The 13,831-nt window shown below is 35.2% G+C and overlaps 1 protein-coding gene across 2 annotated transcripts in view; it reads right to left on the minus strand.

Moving 5' to 3' along the window:
• Positions 1 to 13,831, minus strand: part of LOC144977192 (solute carrier family 52, riboflavin transporter, member 3-B-like) — an 83,518-nt gene that overhangs the window by 18,804 nt on the left and 50,883 nt on the right. The window contains exon 1 of one of the 2 annotated variants that reach the window (XM_078922131.1): positions 6,775 to 8,007. The exons of the other annotated variant lie outside the window; for it this stretch is intronic. The gene's annotated coding sequence lies outside the window, so the exon portion shown is untranslated. Of the gene's footprint in view, positions 1 to 6,774; positions 8,008 to 13,831 lie in introns of those variants that run through there. 2 annotated transcript variants of the gene reach the window in all.

Here is a 13,831-nt window from a genome sequence, read left to right on the forward strand (position 1 = left end):
TTGGTTCCCTCACACTTCATCCCCTTCCATCCTACTCTGTCCACCTCATCACATTCCTCACTGTCCACCGCTTCACTTCCCACTCTACCACTGTCACTGCCACCTTTACACTTTCCACACTACCGTGGCCACTGTCTACATCTTAACCTTCCACCCTACCATGGTCACTTTTCACCTCTTAACCTTCCAACCTAATATGGTCATTGTCCACCTCATTATCTTCCACCCTACCTCCAGCTGCCCTACCACTGTTACTTTCCACTTCATCTTACACCATACCGCTGTACACCTCATCATCTTTTCCCCTGTCTCTCTCCACCTCATCATTTCTGATCCTCTCACTGTCCATCTCATCACCTTCTTTACCGCTTTCACTCTCCATCTTACCATTACTAATATTACAAAAGTTAAACATTTCTTCATCAATACTAAACTAAATATCCATGTCAGATTGTACATCAATCAATTCCGAGACAGATAGATTCAGAATGTCCTGAAAAGGCTCAAGGATTTCTCTGTGCAATTGCACATCAGGTGATTCAAGAAGCTTTCGTCTTTTGGCTTGCTTCTGAGTCTCTAAACCGAGTTGAAGCATTCGTTTACCACGGCTGTAAGGCAGCATGACGTTAAGCAGTTGACATAAGTAAAATAAAACAAGTGAGATAATTATCTTCAATAATGACAGAGAACAAAAGCTATTAGAGCAATATCAGTCAATGTATTTTAATAACTTTTAGAGAATTTTAAGAATCATTTTTATTTCTGGCTGTATTTCATTATGCCAACAGTGTAACATTACATTTGAAGTATACCGCTCAATATCAATATCAAGAAATGAAAGTACGATGTTATGATAAATGATAAATTATTAAAAAGATCAAATAAATACATGAGCCAGTCTATGATTTAAACAATGATGCTATTGGCTTAGATTTTTTTTAAAACTCATCAAGTTGAGGAAAAGGCATTGTTGTAACGGAGACCAATAACCTGACGTTGAAACAATCAAAAAGGAATGACAACGGAGATAGACGTTTTGAGACCGGCAATTTAAAGACCCAATGGACTTGTACGGTTTGATCACATGTCAAATTCGCCAATTTAGAGTTTCGTGTTTTCTTAGATATTAATAGACATGGTGTATCGTAGGGTATAGAATGAATTAAGCCAATAAAACGATTTCATGCCGATCGCGGACTTAGACGGTTTGCGCGCGACGCCATCGATATATCGAATTGTTTATCTTTTAAGTTCAGTATTCGAGAGAAATCTGAAATCTATCATGGTCTTTTTGTTTCTTTGTTTCTTTTTTTTAAAGGTCATTATAACCCTTTAGGGTTTTAATTCAATGGTGAATAATGGACTATTTAACCATCAGACATGTTTCTGCTTGACTCTACGCTAACATTTAATACCTTGTCTTCACAAAGATATGAGTTACAAGGATACGGTTCGAACTTCACAAAATTTAATAGTTGCTGATGTCTTTGCGAAAATGGTAAGATCTGAATAATAATCTGATAAATAGTAGAAAACATAATATGAAAAGAAATTCAACCTAACCCTTAAAGGGTTATTTTTATAAAGGAATAACTTCGGTGTATTATTCTTTAACACCGTGCTTTTTTTGTCTTTTTTTTTCTTTCTTTTCCCGTTTCTTTAATTTATTTGTGTGTGTGTGTGTGTGTGTGTGTATGTGTGTGTGTGTTTGTGTGTGTGTGTGTGTGCGCGCGCGTTTTCTTTTTTCTTTTCTTTCTTTTTTTTCTTCTTGATACTCTTCCTCTAGATAAAAGCAACAAAGGAGAGGTCATTGCATCTTTCATTTTATCAGTCATTGATCTGCACTTACGTCAACGTTTTTTTAACCAGTTCATCGCCGGACTCCGGAAAGATACGAGTTTTTAAAAATTGCCAGAAAACTCGTCCTTCAAAAATCGTCCGAGTTAAATGACTCAAGAGGTCCCTAGTTTGAGGATTTTTGCCAGATGAGAGTCATTTAAATCGATCACTATTTGAAGGACGAGTTTTCCGGACACATTTTTAAATTCGTGTCTTTCGAGAGTACGACAGTTACTGGTTAATATGGGTAGGAATAGTTTGTGGTCTAAGAGCAGGAGACAACGCTTGGTAAGTGTTTCTTTTTTTCCTCCTCTTTTGAAATCAATAAAGCATTTAAAAAGACAATTCAGTTGTAAAAAAGGAGAGGACTAAAAATAAATAAAACAAAACGGAATTGTTAATTTTTTTTCTTTTTGGAAAACCTTCGAGATTAACCAACTTTAATTATTGGTTTAAATGCATCTGTTGAGTTTGTCAAACGTTAAAAAAAAAGAACATTGAAAATGATTCGAACAAATACGGTTTACTTAACAAAATGATATAGTCTAATGTCAAAAGCTATCTTTTTAAAAAGTCGGAAATCAAACATGTCACCAAATAGGGAATAAAAACAAAACAAAACAAAAAAAAAACAATAAAAAGCCGTACCGAGTGACCAGCAAATATTCATGATACCTTAAGCTGCGGCGACGGGCCTGGTAAATAAATAAACTGACCAACTGCCGCGACATCTGCATCGTTGGAATGCGAATGTAAACCACGTCACCATCAACGACTACACCAAGTAACAACCAAGCAGATGGCTCTCTCGTGTGCTATGCTTGGTAACAATCAAACGTGCAGAATTAAATAGCTTAAACGCTCGTGCAAGTGGGTCGAGCCGAACACAACTGAAAAAAAAATCTCTAAATCTTGGAAAGGACGATGATTTTTTCTTTAGCTCTTGACGACGGCGACGAAGAAGAAGAAGAAGAAGAAGAAGAAGAAGAAGAAGAAGAAGAAGAAGAAGAAGAAGAAGAAAAAGAAGAAGAAGAAGAAAAAGAAGAAGAAGGAGGAGGAGGAGGAGGAGGAGGAGGGGTAGGAGGAGGAGGAAAAAGAAGAAGAAGAGGAATAAGAAGATGAGAAAGAGGAGTTTGGATTTTTTTTTAAACATCAATGTTTAAATATATTTTCACGATATTCTTTAAAAACTTTTAGTTTTAGGATAGTAAAAAGATGCCTCCTCTGTTTTAAATTCCCATTGCTACGAAAACTACCAGAAAGAGGTATTAATAAAAACTGCGTAATACATGAACAAATCAAAATATTCCACAAATTATGAGATCTGCTACATGTTGAGCCAAAGAACCGATGTACCCCCATGCCCAAACCGTTTTAATTCAAGTTTCGTGATATTATGCAAAGCATTAACCAATCGGAATATTCCCTGTATAATTAATTTAGCCCTTATGTAGGTACAGACTCTACACTATTTCCTGTATCATACAAACATCCGTTACCCCCATGAGTGTGACTATAACTAAATAGTACGAAACCCGGGTTATTTAATCAGTATACAGCGCATATAGCTTTTGAAAATTACCTTAGTTGACGCATAATATTTCGAAACTAGTCTAATAAACATTCAACCGTTCCATTTTTTGACTTGGTAATTAAAAAAATGGTCTTTTCTGTTTGTGTTTTTCTGTCCCTGTCATCGACCGATAACCATGAACCAACGCTTGTCTGATCTTTACAATCATTATAAGACGGATAAGAAGTAATAATTTTGAATAACCAGCTTTTTAAAATGAATTAATGAGACAAAGGGATGTGTTCTTCAGTTATTTATTCCTTGAATTCCCCCCCCCCCCCCCCCCTTCTTCTAGTTTTGTACGGCATGTCATGTCGCGCACAACTCGCTTTGCTTCCACTGTGATTATATAATATAGATAGTTCGAAGATGACGTCACTCAGGCCTTTGTTATTGTTTTTGCCATCCGCGTTTGTGAGTTGTTCTCACTAAACTGTATGAACCAGACTATAAAAGTTCATGGCTTCACAGAGTTTGTGTGTTGGTCCGTCATACTTCCGGAAGGCAATGTTGTGAACTCCTTGGCCAAGCGCATTCTATCTATACAGACGCGTCTGAGTGTAATGAAATGAAAATACATGTCGTGTATAATCAAACGGTGATTGTACACAGACACTTGCTTCAAGAATACGAAAACGTTAGTAATGCACATTAAAATATAAAAAGAAATTGTAAAGTAAATAAATATCAATAAAAAAAAATATTTATACCCCAACAACAAATCAGTAGAGGTCAAGTAACTTACTATGTATACACGTCGTCATTCATATGGATGGCGTAGCCGAAAAGTTAAGACGTCTGTCTCATACGGCTTGAAATCGGCGCTGCGGGTTCGATTCCGATTTAGCCGCTGTTTATTTTTTCCACTACCATTAATTGTTTGTTTTACTTGTTTTGTTTTGTCTTTTTCATTCTTTCAACAGAATGTTGCAAATGGCAAATGTCCCACCCCCTTTTTTCTCTTCTAAATCTCCTTCGTTTCTTGCCTATATTTTCCGATATTTTTGCCTTGATTATCTTGTTTCTAAGCAAGAATTTGTTTCTATTTTTTTTCTCTGATCATTTAACCGCTTTCTGAATGAGTGAGATATGTTTATCTATTTATATATTTATCTATTTATTTATTTATTTATCTATTTGGTGGTGATACTAGTAAAATTATATCGAAATTAATAATATTATACTAATGAATTACCTGACCCTAGAACAAGGGGCGCTGGAGGGATATTTTATAAAACAACAATAAAATTGAAAAAATATATTATTGAAATAGTTTAATTTAATTTAAAAGTTGTTCGTGGGTATTTTTTTGCACTAGTGACTAACATTTAAGATTAATATTTTCTTTCACAGAGGTTTTTGTAACATAAATACGGACACATTGCGTTCCAATCTTTTATGCTAACAAAGCAAAGTCATTTCCAGAAATAATGAAAACGCGATTAAAAGTTAGAGTGCGCATAATGGTATTATTCGTCGATTACTGTTCGTTCGCGTAATCTCTAATCTACGTCGTAATCGGGCACCTCTTGTAATAAAAACAACCTCAACGACGACGATTATGATGATATCAAAATATCAATGGTGATGGAGATGGTGATGTTGATGTTAATGTTGTTGTTGATGATGATGATGATGATGATGATGATGATGATGATGATGATGATGATGATGATGACGACGACGACGACGATCACAGATGCCAGTGGCGGATTGAAACAATAGGACATAAACCCTTCTGAATGAAAGAAAGGCAAATGTGGACAAGAATGGGAGAAGGGCCTTACAAATCTCCCATCTCTACTAAAACAGACATGTATCTCACTGTAATTAAGACTATCTCATAGTTTATTCATTCAGATTCATCCAATAACATTTCTAGTTTTATGTAATTTTCTTTCCATTTTTAAAAATTGATTTGTCTCTCCTATTTCCCACCCCCTCCCTCCCCCTATTTCTGGTTAATATTATCACTCCCGGGATATGACTCAGTAGTTGAAATATATATATATAACTCAAACAGTCAAAAACAAACAAACAAACAACAAATCATAAACAAAGAAAAAAAAAATCATAAAAATTAATTACTTCTTAGGATTATTTGGGCAATAATGTCACAATGATAATCATTTTGTAACAGAAAAAAATAGAAGAAAAAGAAAAGTACTTTAATTGGATCAAACTACAAAATCTTCTGTTTGGAAGAAATACAAGATATTCATCAAATCAAAATCGCAGCGGCTAATATCTTAAAATATCATCTTCTTGTATTATTCTCACCGTTTCCTTTCTTCTTCTTCTTCTTCTTCTTCTTCTTCTTCTTCTTCTTCTTCTTCTTCTTCTTCTTCTTCTTCTTCTTCTTCTTCTTCTTCTTCTTCGTCTTCTTCTTCTTCTTTTTGTTTTCGGACGCAGTAATACAAAATTATGGTACTTTTATGTCTTCAACACCGGGCGCATTCACTTCATCAATTTTTTGAATCAGATAGTCGGGGACGATTTCGTCACCTCCGTTAATTCAGTTGTAAAATTTGAAAATGGACATGACACTGAACTCAGTAAAGCCTCCCACGAGCGTAAATGATATAGGGCGAAATAATTATTCACAACATTTCCTTTATTTATTCTCCCGATAATTATTTTGCCGTTTACAGCCAATGCAGCATCGCGTCAATACGTTATAGCAATGCGCAGGACAAGTCAATGGGCAACCAACATACCGCATGGTGTCTATTAGTATTCATATTAAGAAAGATTAAAACATTTAGATCTTCAAAGTATAATGAGAATTCGTGTCACTTGAATCAAATCTATATAGTGATAATATTAATTCATCGCTTCCTTTACTGTACCGTTTACAACAGGCGATAAATTCAAACTTTACTTATCCAGGTGTAATACTTATTAATGTTAGACAGAAATCTTTGATGTTTCGTACAATTCACTTGTGGAACGATATTAGATTCAAAACATTTCACCGTGACACATCTATTTAATCGTTGCTTCACACCCAGAGGGCACACTTTGACTACACGTCACTTCATCGTAGCTCACTTTGCACGTTATACTGCTGTTGGCAAATTTCCCCCTGAGATTTATTATTTATTTATTCGGATTAGTTACATTAAATTAATTGTATTTAAATACCTTAAATGAATAAGATTAATTAAGTCAATATTTTATTTTAAAAAGAAGAAAACAGTACAAACCGATCCAAAACAAGGTTATAAGATACAATAATCCGAAGAAATATTTTGGCTAAATGTGATGTTACATATACAAGTGTCTAAGGACACATCAAACACAAGTATCGAGGTAAAGGCGAACATAAATTGTCAACATGCAGTCTAAATAATTGAACGTACTTTATCAAGTTTTATTTCATTTCTTTGTCCAGTTATGTTATGTTCCCGTAATATGCAGGGTTTTTTCCCTTCCTGCCCTTTCCACGAATTGTTCAAAGAATGGGCGATCATTCACCTGGACGGCTGACTGCTAAGCTGACCGGCCAGCAGGGCATTTGTGATCATAATGAAACGTACAGATTTGGATATGACAGTTTAAAAGTAACTGCCCAAGGCCGTGTGTGATATGGCAGATTGGGCAGTTCTGCCGTACACTGGTTAATAATTTATTTCTCATTTTGGTCAGAAAACTTATCGGCAAATCAAGATAACATCCACATTTTCTAAAGGTTTTAAACTAAAAGCTCCAAAGAAGTTTAAGAAATTTTGACAAGTCGGGGGTTATCTTAATCGATCAATATATGAAGTAATCGATTCCTGACCAAAATATAAATGGGCATTTTGTCTGTGAATGCAGATGACAGTCATTACTTGGCATACGACTACAAGTGGTTTGTGACGCGCTATCGCGTCAGCAGTACGAATCGGTGCATGGGGGCCGTTAATTTATTCTCTGAATCAAACAAGTGCTATATATTATGCATACGCACAAGTAAAGAAGAAGCGAGCGCCAGTGCTGGGATTACCCGCCCAAATCATTACCCGGGTATTACCCGGGTAGTGGTCGGATTACCCGGGTACCCGCGAGTACCCGTGGCAGGAGTGACTTTTTGACCAAAAAAAATGTTTTTGTGAAAGGGGGGGGGGGGGGGGGGGGGGGGGGGGTCCTTTTTATTCTTTAAATTTTTTAATGTTTTTATTCTTTAATTTTTTTTTTATTCAGTTATTATCTATTATTTATTACAACAAATGAAACGAAAGTAAGAAACAAGGATAATTAATTACAATGAAACCAAAATAAATAAATAAATAAATAAATTTTAAAAATACCTGAGATTCCTTTAAAAGATAAAAAATAATATAGTCTTAATCTGTTGATTCCAAATTGAATCAAATGTGTGTTAACAAATAAAACAAAAAAATCAATGTAGTTGAAAAATAAAAGAGGAAAATCTTTTGAAAAAAAGGTCATGTGAATGTAAATATGTAAGATCAAAATTGTATTACATCCAATTATCACTCAGTTCGGTTTCCATTTGTTGAAACGGGTACCCGCTACCCGTCCCTTTTACTCGAGTACCCGGTTTAACTTTATTACCCGCGAGTACCCGCGGATACCCGGGTACCCGCCCAGCACTAGCGAGCGCTTTTCTACAAAATAGATCCTTTTGCTTTCAATTTCAAAATAAAAAGGTGACACTGTTTTATGGTGCAATTGCACCGAAAGGCGGCATGTATAGGGCTTTGCTGCATTTTATACGCAATGAACTCTCGTCGATTTGAGGTACAGTAAAGACCGTTAAATCGAAATTCTTGGATTGTTTACTTCGATTCGGACATGTTTTGGGTTAAGCGTCTTGCCTAAACAGTAATTTTTAAAAAATAACGTTGTTCAGACATCATTGCTGACAATTCAATTTTACTGAGTTGGCTTTCAATGTCTTGGGGAAAAAAAGAAGTCACTTTTTTGTGATAGACTAGCGCGGTGAGAGGAATTGGCGTTTTACGTAAGCGGAATATATATATATATATATATATATATATATATATATATATATATATATATATATATATATATATATATATATATATATATATATCCTTTCTTTAAAAAATATAGCATTGTGGAGAACACTGTGCTTATTTGAGTCAATAAAAAAATTGATACGGCGCACAACTCTACTGAAAGATTTGAAAATTAGAAATGTATTTTTTACAGATAGATAAACAGATAACTTGATTTCCTTTTATAATTTAAAGTCAGTTTGAAAGTTCGTTGAGTCAAACAGATATAATAATATATGTACCAACGACGACACTTGACTCCTAAAATCAACTAATTTTGACACTGTAAAAAGTTGTCAATTTGCGTCATCTATTTATGACATCAAGTATTATCATTACTTCCGTTGTGTTGTTGATTTAGCGGTGATCAGTGTTTGTTCTAATTGCGTGTATGTTTGTGCGTGTGTGTGTTTGTGTTTGTGTGTGTGTGTTGTGTGTGGTGTATACATGTGTTTGTGGGTGTTGGCATTTTTCAGCAAATCGTGGCATTCATAGTGATATTATTCACTTGATCACATGAAGGTATTTCAGTCGCCATTTTGATTCTTTTTTTACTATTAGGGTTAGCTCGAGATCGAGGATATTTCTTTTTCTATTAAGGTTAGTCATAAGTCTTAGTAAAGGTGCTAGGATGTTTGTTTTTCCATAAGTTAAGTAAAGGGGAGACATTCCGAAAGCTCCTACATCCCCAGTATTCTTTAAATTTGTATTTTCACCGTTGATATTTTGTCAGGCATTTATTTATTCAATTTGTCATTATATCTAGAAGTACTTTAAAAACTCTAGAACAAACCTTGATAGATTTGTGAAAGTTTAAAATTTCTTAAATTGACCATTGTTTTCATTTTCAGCCGCCATTTTGATTTGTTAAATATTGAAAGGTAGTGCAAAGCAGTCCGAGAGTTGTTTTTTTTTTCTATTAGGGTTAGCTCGAGAGGTTAGTCATAAGTCTTATTAAAGGTGCTAGGAAGTTTGTTTTTCCATAAGTTAAGTAAAGGGGAGACATTCCGAAAGCTCCTACATCCCCAGTATTCTTTAAATTTGTATTTTCACCTTTGATCTTTTGTCAGGCGTTTATTTATTCAATTTGTCATGATTTTTTCTATTAGGGTTAGCTCGAGATCGGATGATTTTTTTTCCTATTAGGCTTAGTCATAAGTATTATTAAAGTGCTAGGGTGTTTGTTTTTCCTATTCGGGTTAATTAAAGGTACTAGGTTTAATTTTTTCTTGGGGTTAGTTGAGGGAATATATTATTAAATATATTATTGGGCCACACAGAAAAATCAACCGAAGATATACCAAATTACACAGACAACGTTGTTTACCAATCTGCCCTCATTAAATGATGGTGAGTACAGTATCGAAGAAAATAGATATATATAAAGAGAGAGAGAGAGAGAGAGAGAGAGAGAGAGAGAGAGAGAGAGAGAGAGAGAGAGAGAGAGAGAGAGAGAGAGAGAGAGAGAGAGAGAGAGAGAGAGAGAAGAGAGAGAGAGAGAGAGAGAAGAAAGAAGAGAGAAGAGAGAGAGAGAGAGAGAGAGAGAGAGAGAGAGAGAGAGAGAGAGAGAGAGAGAGGGGTGTCACCTACGGTGTGCCAGAAAGGCTAAAGCCACATGCTAAATAATAGCAAATTAGATATATTTTTTTTAAATTAAAAAATCAGGTACACGCCTTTTTCGGCCACGCCAATGAATATTATTATTAATGTATCCATAGCGATACCGGAGATATACACACAGAGATAGTTCATAGACTCTCACTTTACAAAGCGCAGCGTGAAAAAAAATGCGAACATAATAATGATAAATATAATCTTCAGAAAACTCATCATATTTCCCCTAAACCGTGGAGATAATACATTTTTCATGCCTCTATTAACAAAATACAACAAGAAATATCAATTTTTAAAAATAAACAAGCGAGAGAGAAATTAATTAGAAGACGGAAGACTGAGTGAGAATGATTTCGAAGAAAGTAAAAAGAAAAGGATAAAAGTGAAAGGGAGAGTTTGGACAACCTGGAATCGTTTATAAATTTTTTTCAATATACTTAAATATCTGTCTGTGTTGTCATTTGAGCGACGAATGGCTATCATATTTAGTTGTAATTTCGCCATCTTCCGAATAACTCGTCAAGGCTGTTCTTTGAGGCCAATATCTTTCCATCAAAGCTTATGATGGAGACGAAATGTGACGAATAATGATACGTACTGGAGTGTTTTGCAATTATAGGAATGGGATTTAGAAAGGTGAAGAAATTTCTTTTGTAAAAAATTCTAATTCCGCGTCTAATCAAATTTTCCCGAATGTGTGTTTGGAGTACAGCCTCATAAATAGCAATGGTCTGAACCAGTTTTGAGCTAGGATTCACTTTCAATGAGACTCTTCTTTGACATCTATCATAAGTCTTGATATTGATAAATTACAAAAAGCGTTGCTCCACTTTAGATTGCTCTTCCAACATTTTAATTCAATCAATACATATAACATTTACGGATTTTGTGAATAAAATAACCCGAGACATAGGAGACGACATTTTCAAGATGGATTATTCCTCCAGTCTGGTTGACTTCACTAGACAAATAAGCTGTGGGGACTCATAATTTCTTGTTTTTGTCATTTCAAAAATATCTAACCTAATATGTCAAACTGTACAATTCTTAACGCATGCAGAGCAGTTGACATGATTTGCATTGTCCTTAAAAATACTTTCGTGTCTCAAACAACACAAGTCGGGTTAGAAGAAAGAAAAGAAGACATTGATATGATTTATGTCTATAATATATTGCATAACAGGAAAGAGAAAGGATGTTTGACAGGCCCCCTAAGTTGTCAGAGAGGTGCGTTAAGTGTCACCAAACTTTACTTTTGTCTTAGAGGTGGTTGGTTTAAGAATAAGTTTGACTGTTATCTAATTGGGATGCCTAGTCCAGGCATAAGGGTATGGGGGCAGTCCTTTATAAATTTATTTTTTTTAAATAAAAAAATTGAGCTTTTATATAGCGCAATATCCACTAAATGTGCTCAAAGCGCTTTACAAGGGGTCCCTGGTCAACAGCAACATTTAACATGTAGGACGGGACTGTTAGGCGATATTACAATTTTTCGGACAAATAATAATAATAATAAATGGCATTTATATAGCGCTTTACCCCGTTGTCACAGGCTCTAAGTGCTTTAAAGTTATATAAAACAAAACATATTACAGTGAGACAAGTGTGAAGGAACAACAAAATATGAAAATAATATTGCAACATTATGACGTAAAAAGATAAAACTTTAAGCGAGATTTGAACGTTGTCAACGAATCCGAGCATCTCACGTCTGATGGGAGAGAGTTCCAAAAATGGGGGGCCAAAAATTGAAAAGACTGTTCACCTATTTTACGCAATGGCTTAGGTTTGACAAGGATTGATTGGTCATTGCTTGACCTCAAGTTTCTATTGGGGACATATATGTTTAGAAGGTCTTTAATATAGGAGGGACTGGTCGTGCTCAGGGATTTGTGGACAACAGTACAAATCTTATAGGCAACTCTTTTTTTCCACAGGAAGCCAATGTACCTCACGGAGAAGAAGAGTTGCTGACGGGTATTTTTTGTTATTGCGTACAATGAGCCTGGCTGCGTTATTTTGAGCAACCTGAAGTTTGCTAATTTTGTCTTTAGCTAAATTCGCCCAAAGGGAGTTACAATAGTCCAATTTAGATAAAACCAGGGAATTAATTAAAAGTTCTGCTATATGCTTCAGTATTAAATTACGAATTTTGCTTATTTTTTTCATTTCTATGTACATAGATTGTATGGTGTTATTCACGTGGCTTGTCATGGAAAGATCTTTATCAATGATGACGCCAAGGTTTTTTGCTTTATTTGAAAATTCTATTGTACTATTTCCGAGAGTAATAGGTGATTTATTTGCCTGTTTAAGGATCCTCGGCCTTCCACACATTAAAATCTCAGTTTTACTATCATTTAATTTTCTTATTGTGGTACATCCAAGATTTAATCTCATTAAAACAGCTCGTAATTCGTTGTATTAAGAACTGTAAATTACTAAGGGGTGCTGAATCATATATTTGCGTATCATCTGCATAAAAATGATAACTCAGATTGAATCTGGATATCACACTAGAAAGGGGCTGCATATATACAGTAAAAAGGACAGGGCCAAGAACAGAGCCTTGTGGCACTCCAAAATTTAGTCAAACTTGTTCTGACTGAACACCATTCACCACGACAGTCTGCCATCGATCCTGTAAATATGATGTAAACCATTTAAGGGCAATTCCTTTTATGCCGAACGTATTTTCTAGTCTTCTTAACAAAATGTCATGGTCAATGGTGTCAAAGGCAGCTGAAAGATCTAAAAGGCATAATACATTGATATTGTTAGCATCAGCATTACATAACAAGTCATTAAAGATTTTAAGAAGCGCCGTTTCAGTACTGTGTTGATGTTTGTGGGCTGACTGAAAGGGTTGTTCCAAACTGTTGTTCTTAAGATGAGATGTTAATTGTGTAAGAACTACCTTCTCCAAAAGTTTTGACAAAAAAGGTAAATTTGATACAGGACGATAATTGTTTAATATATTGTGGTCGAATGATGGTTTCTTCATAAGTGGTTTGACGAGGGCACTTTTAAAGCACGATGGAACTTCGCCAGTCAGTATGGATGTATTTATGATTGATGTAATGGATGGTAATAATGTATCGATGGAGCTGGCCAAAAGCTGTGCTGGTAGGGGCTCAAGGTCGCAGGATTTAATGGGGGCTTTTTTTTATCAACTCGTTTATGAAACTAGGTGAAACTGGTTGGAACTTGTCTAAAGGGATACCACAGAATGTATTTGTATCTATAAATGGTTCATGTCGATCTAGTTCTGAACGAATGTTATGGATTTTGTCTTTAAAAAAGTTGACAAATGTGTTTGGCAAGTCTCTTTGATTGGTTGTAGATGGTAATGAAGTGCATCTTTCACGTCCAAGTAGATCATTGCAGATGTTAAATAATTGTTTGCAAGATTTAGAAGTTTCGAATTTTGAAAGAAAATACGTGGTCTTTGCCTTTTTTATTGTTGTCTTCCAGGCACGAAATGTGTTCTTGAATAATTCACGATGAATCGTAAGGCCTGATGTTTTCAGCAGTCTTTCTGCTCTCCGACACTTCGTTTTTGCTTCTTTAATGTCCGACGTATACCACGGAGCATACTTGCGGTTGGTGACGGTCCTTGTTTGGAATGGCGCATGTTTGTCAAGCGTTTCGATGAGACAACTATTCCACTGGTCGGGAGAAATCATTGAATTTTTAGTAAGTTTTGTTTCTAAATCGCCTCTGAAATTGTCCAAATTAATGCCTTTAATGTTTCTGGTTGATGTGGTGGTGGTTTCTT

This window comes from Berghia stephanieae, chromosome 7, assembly GCF_034508935.2.
Source record: "Berghia stephanieae isolate SIO BIC M18660-M18661 chromosome 7, UCSD_Bste_1.3, whole genome shotgun sequence".
In the NCBI taxonomy this organism is placed as follows: Eukaryota; Metazoa; Mollusca; class Gastropoda; order Nudibranchia; family Aeolidiidae; genus Berghia; species Berghia stephanieae.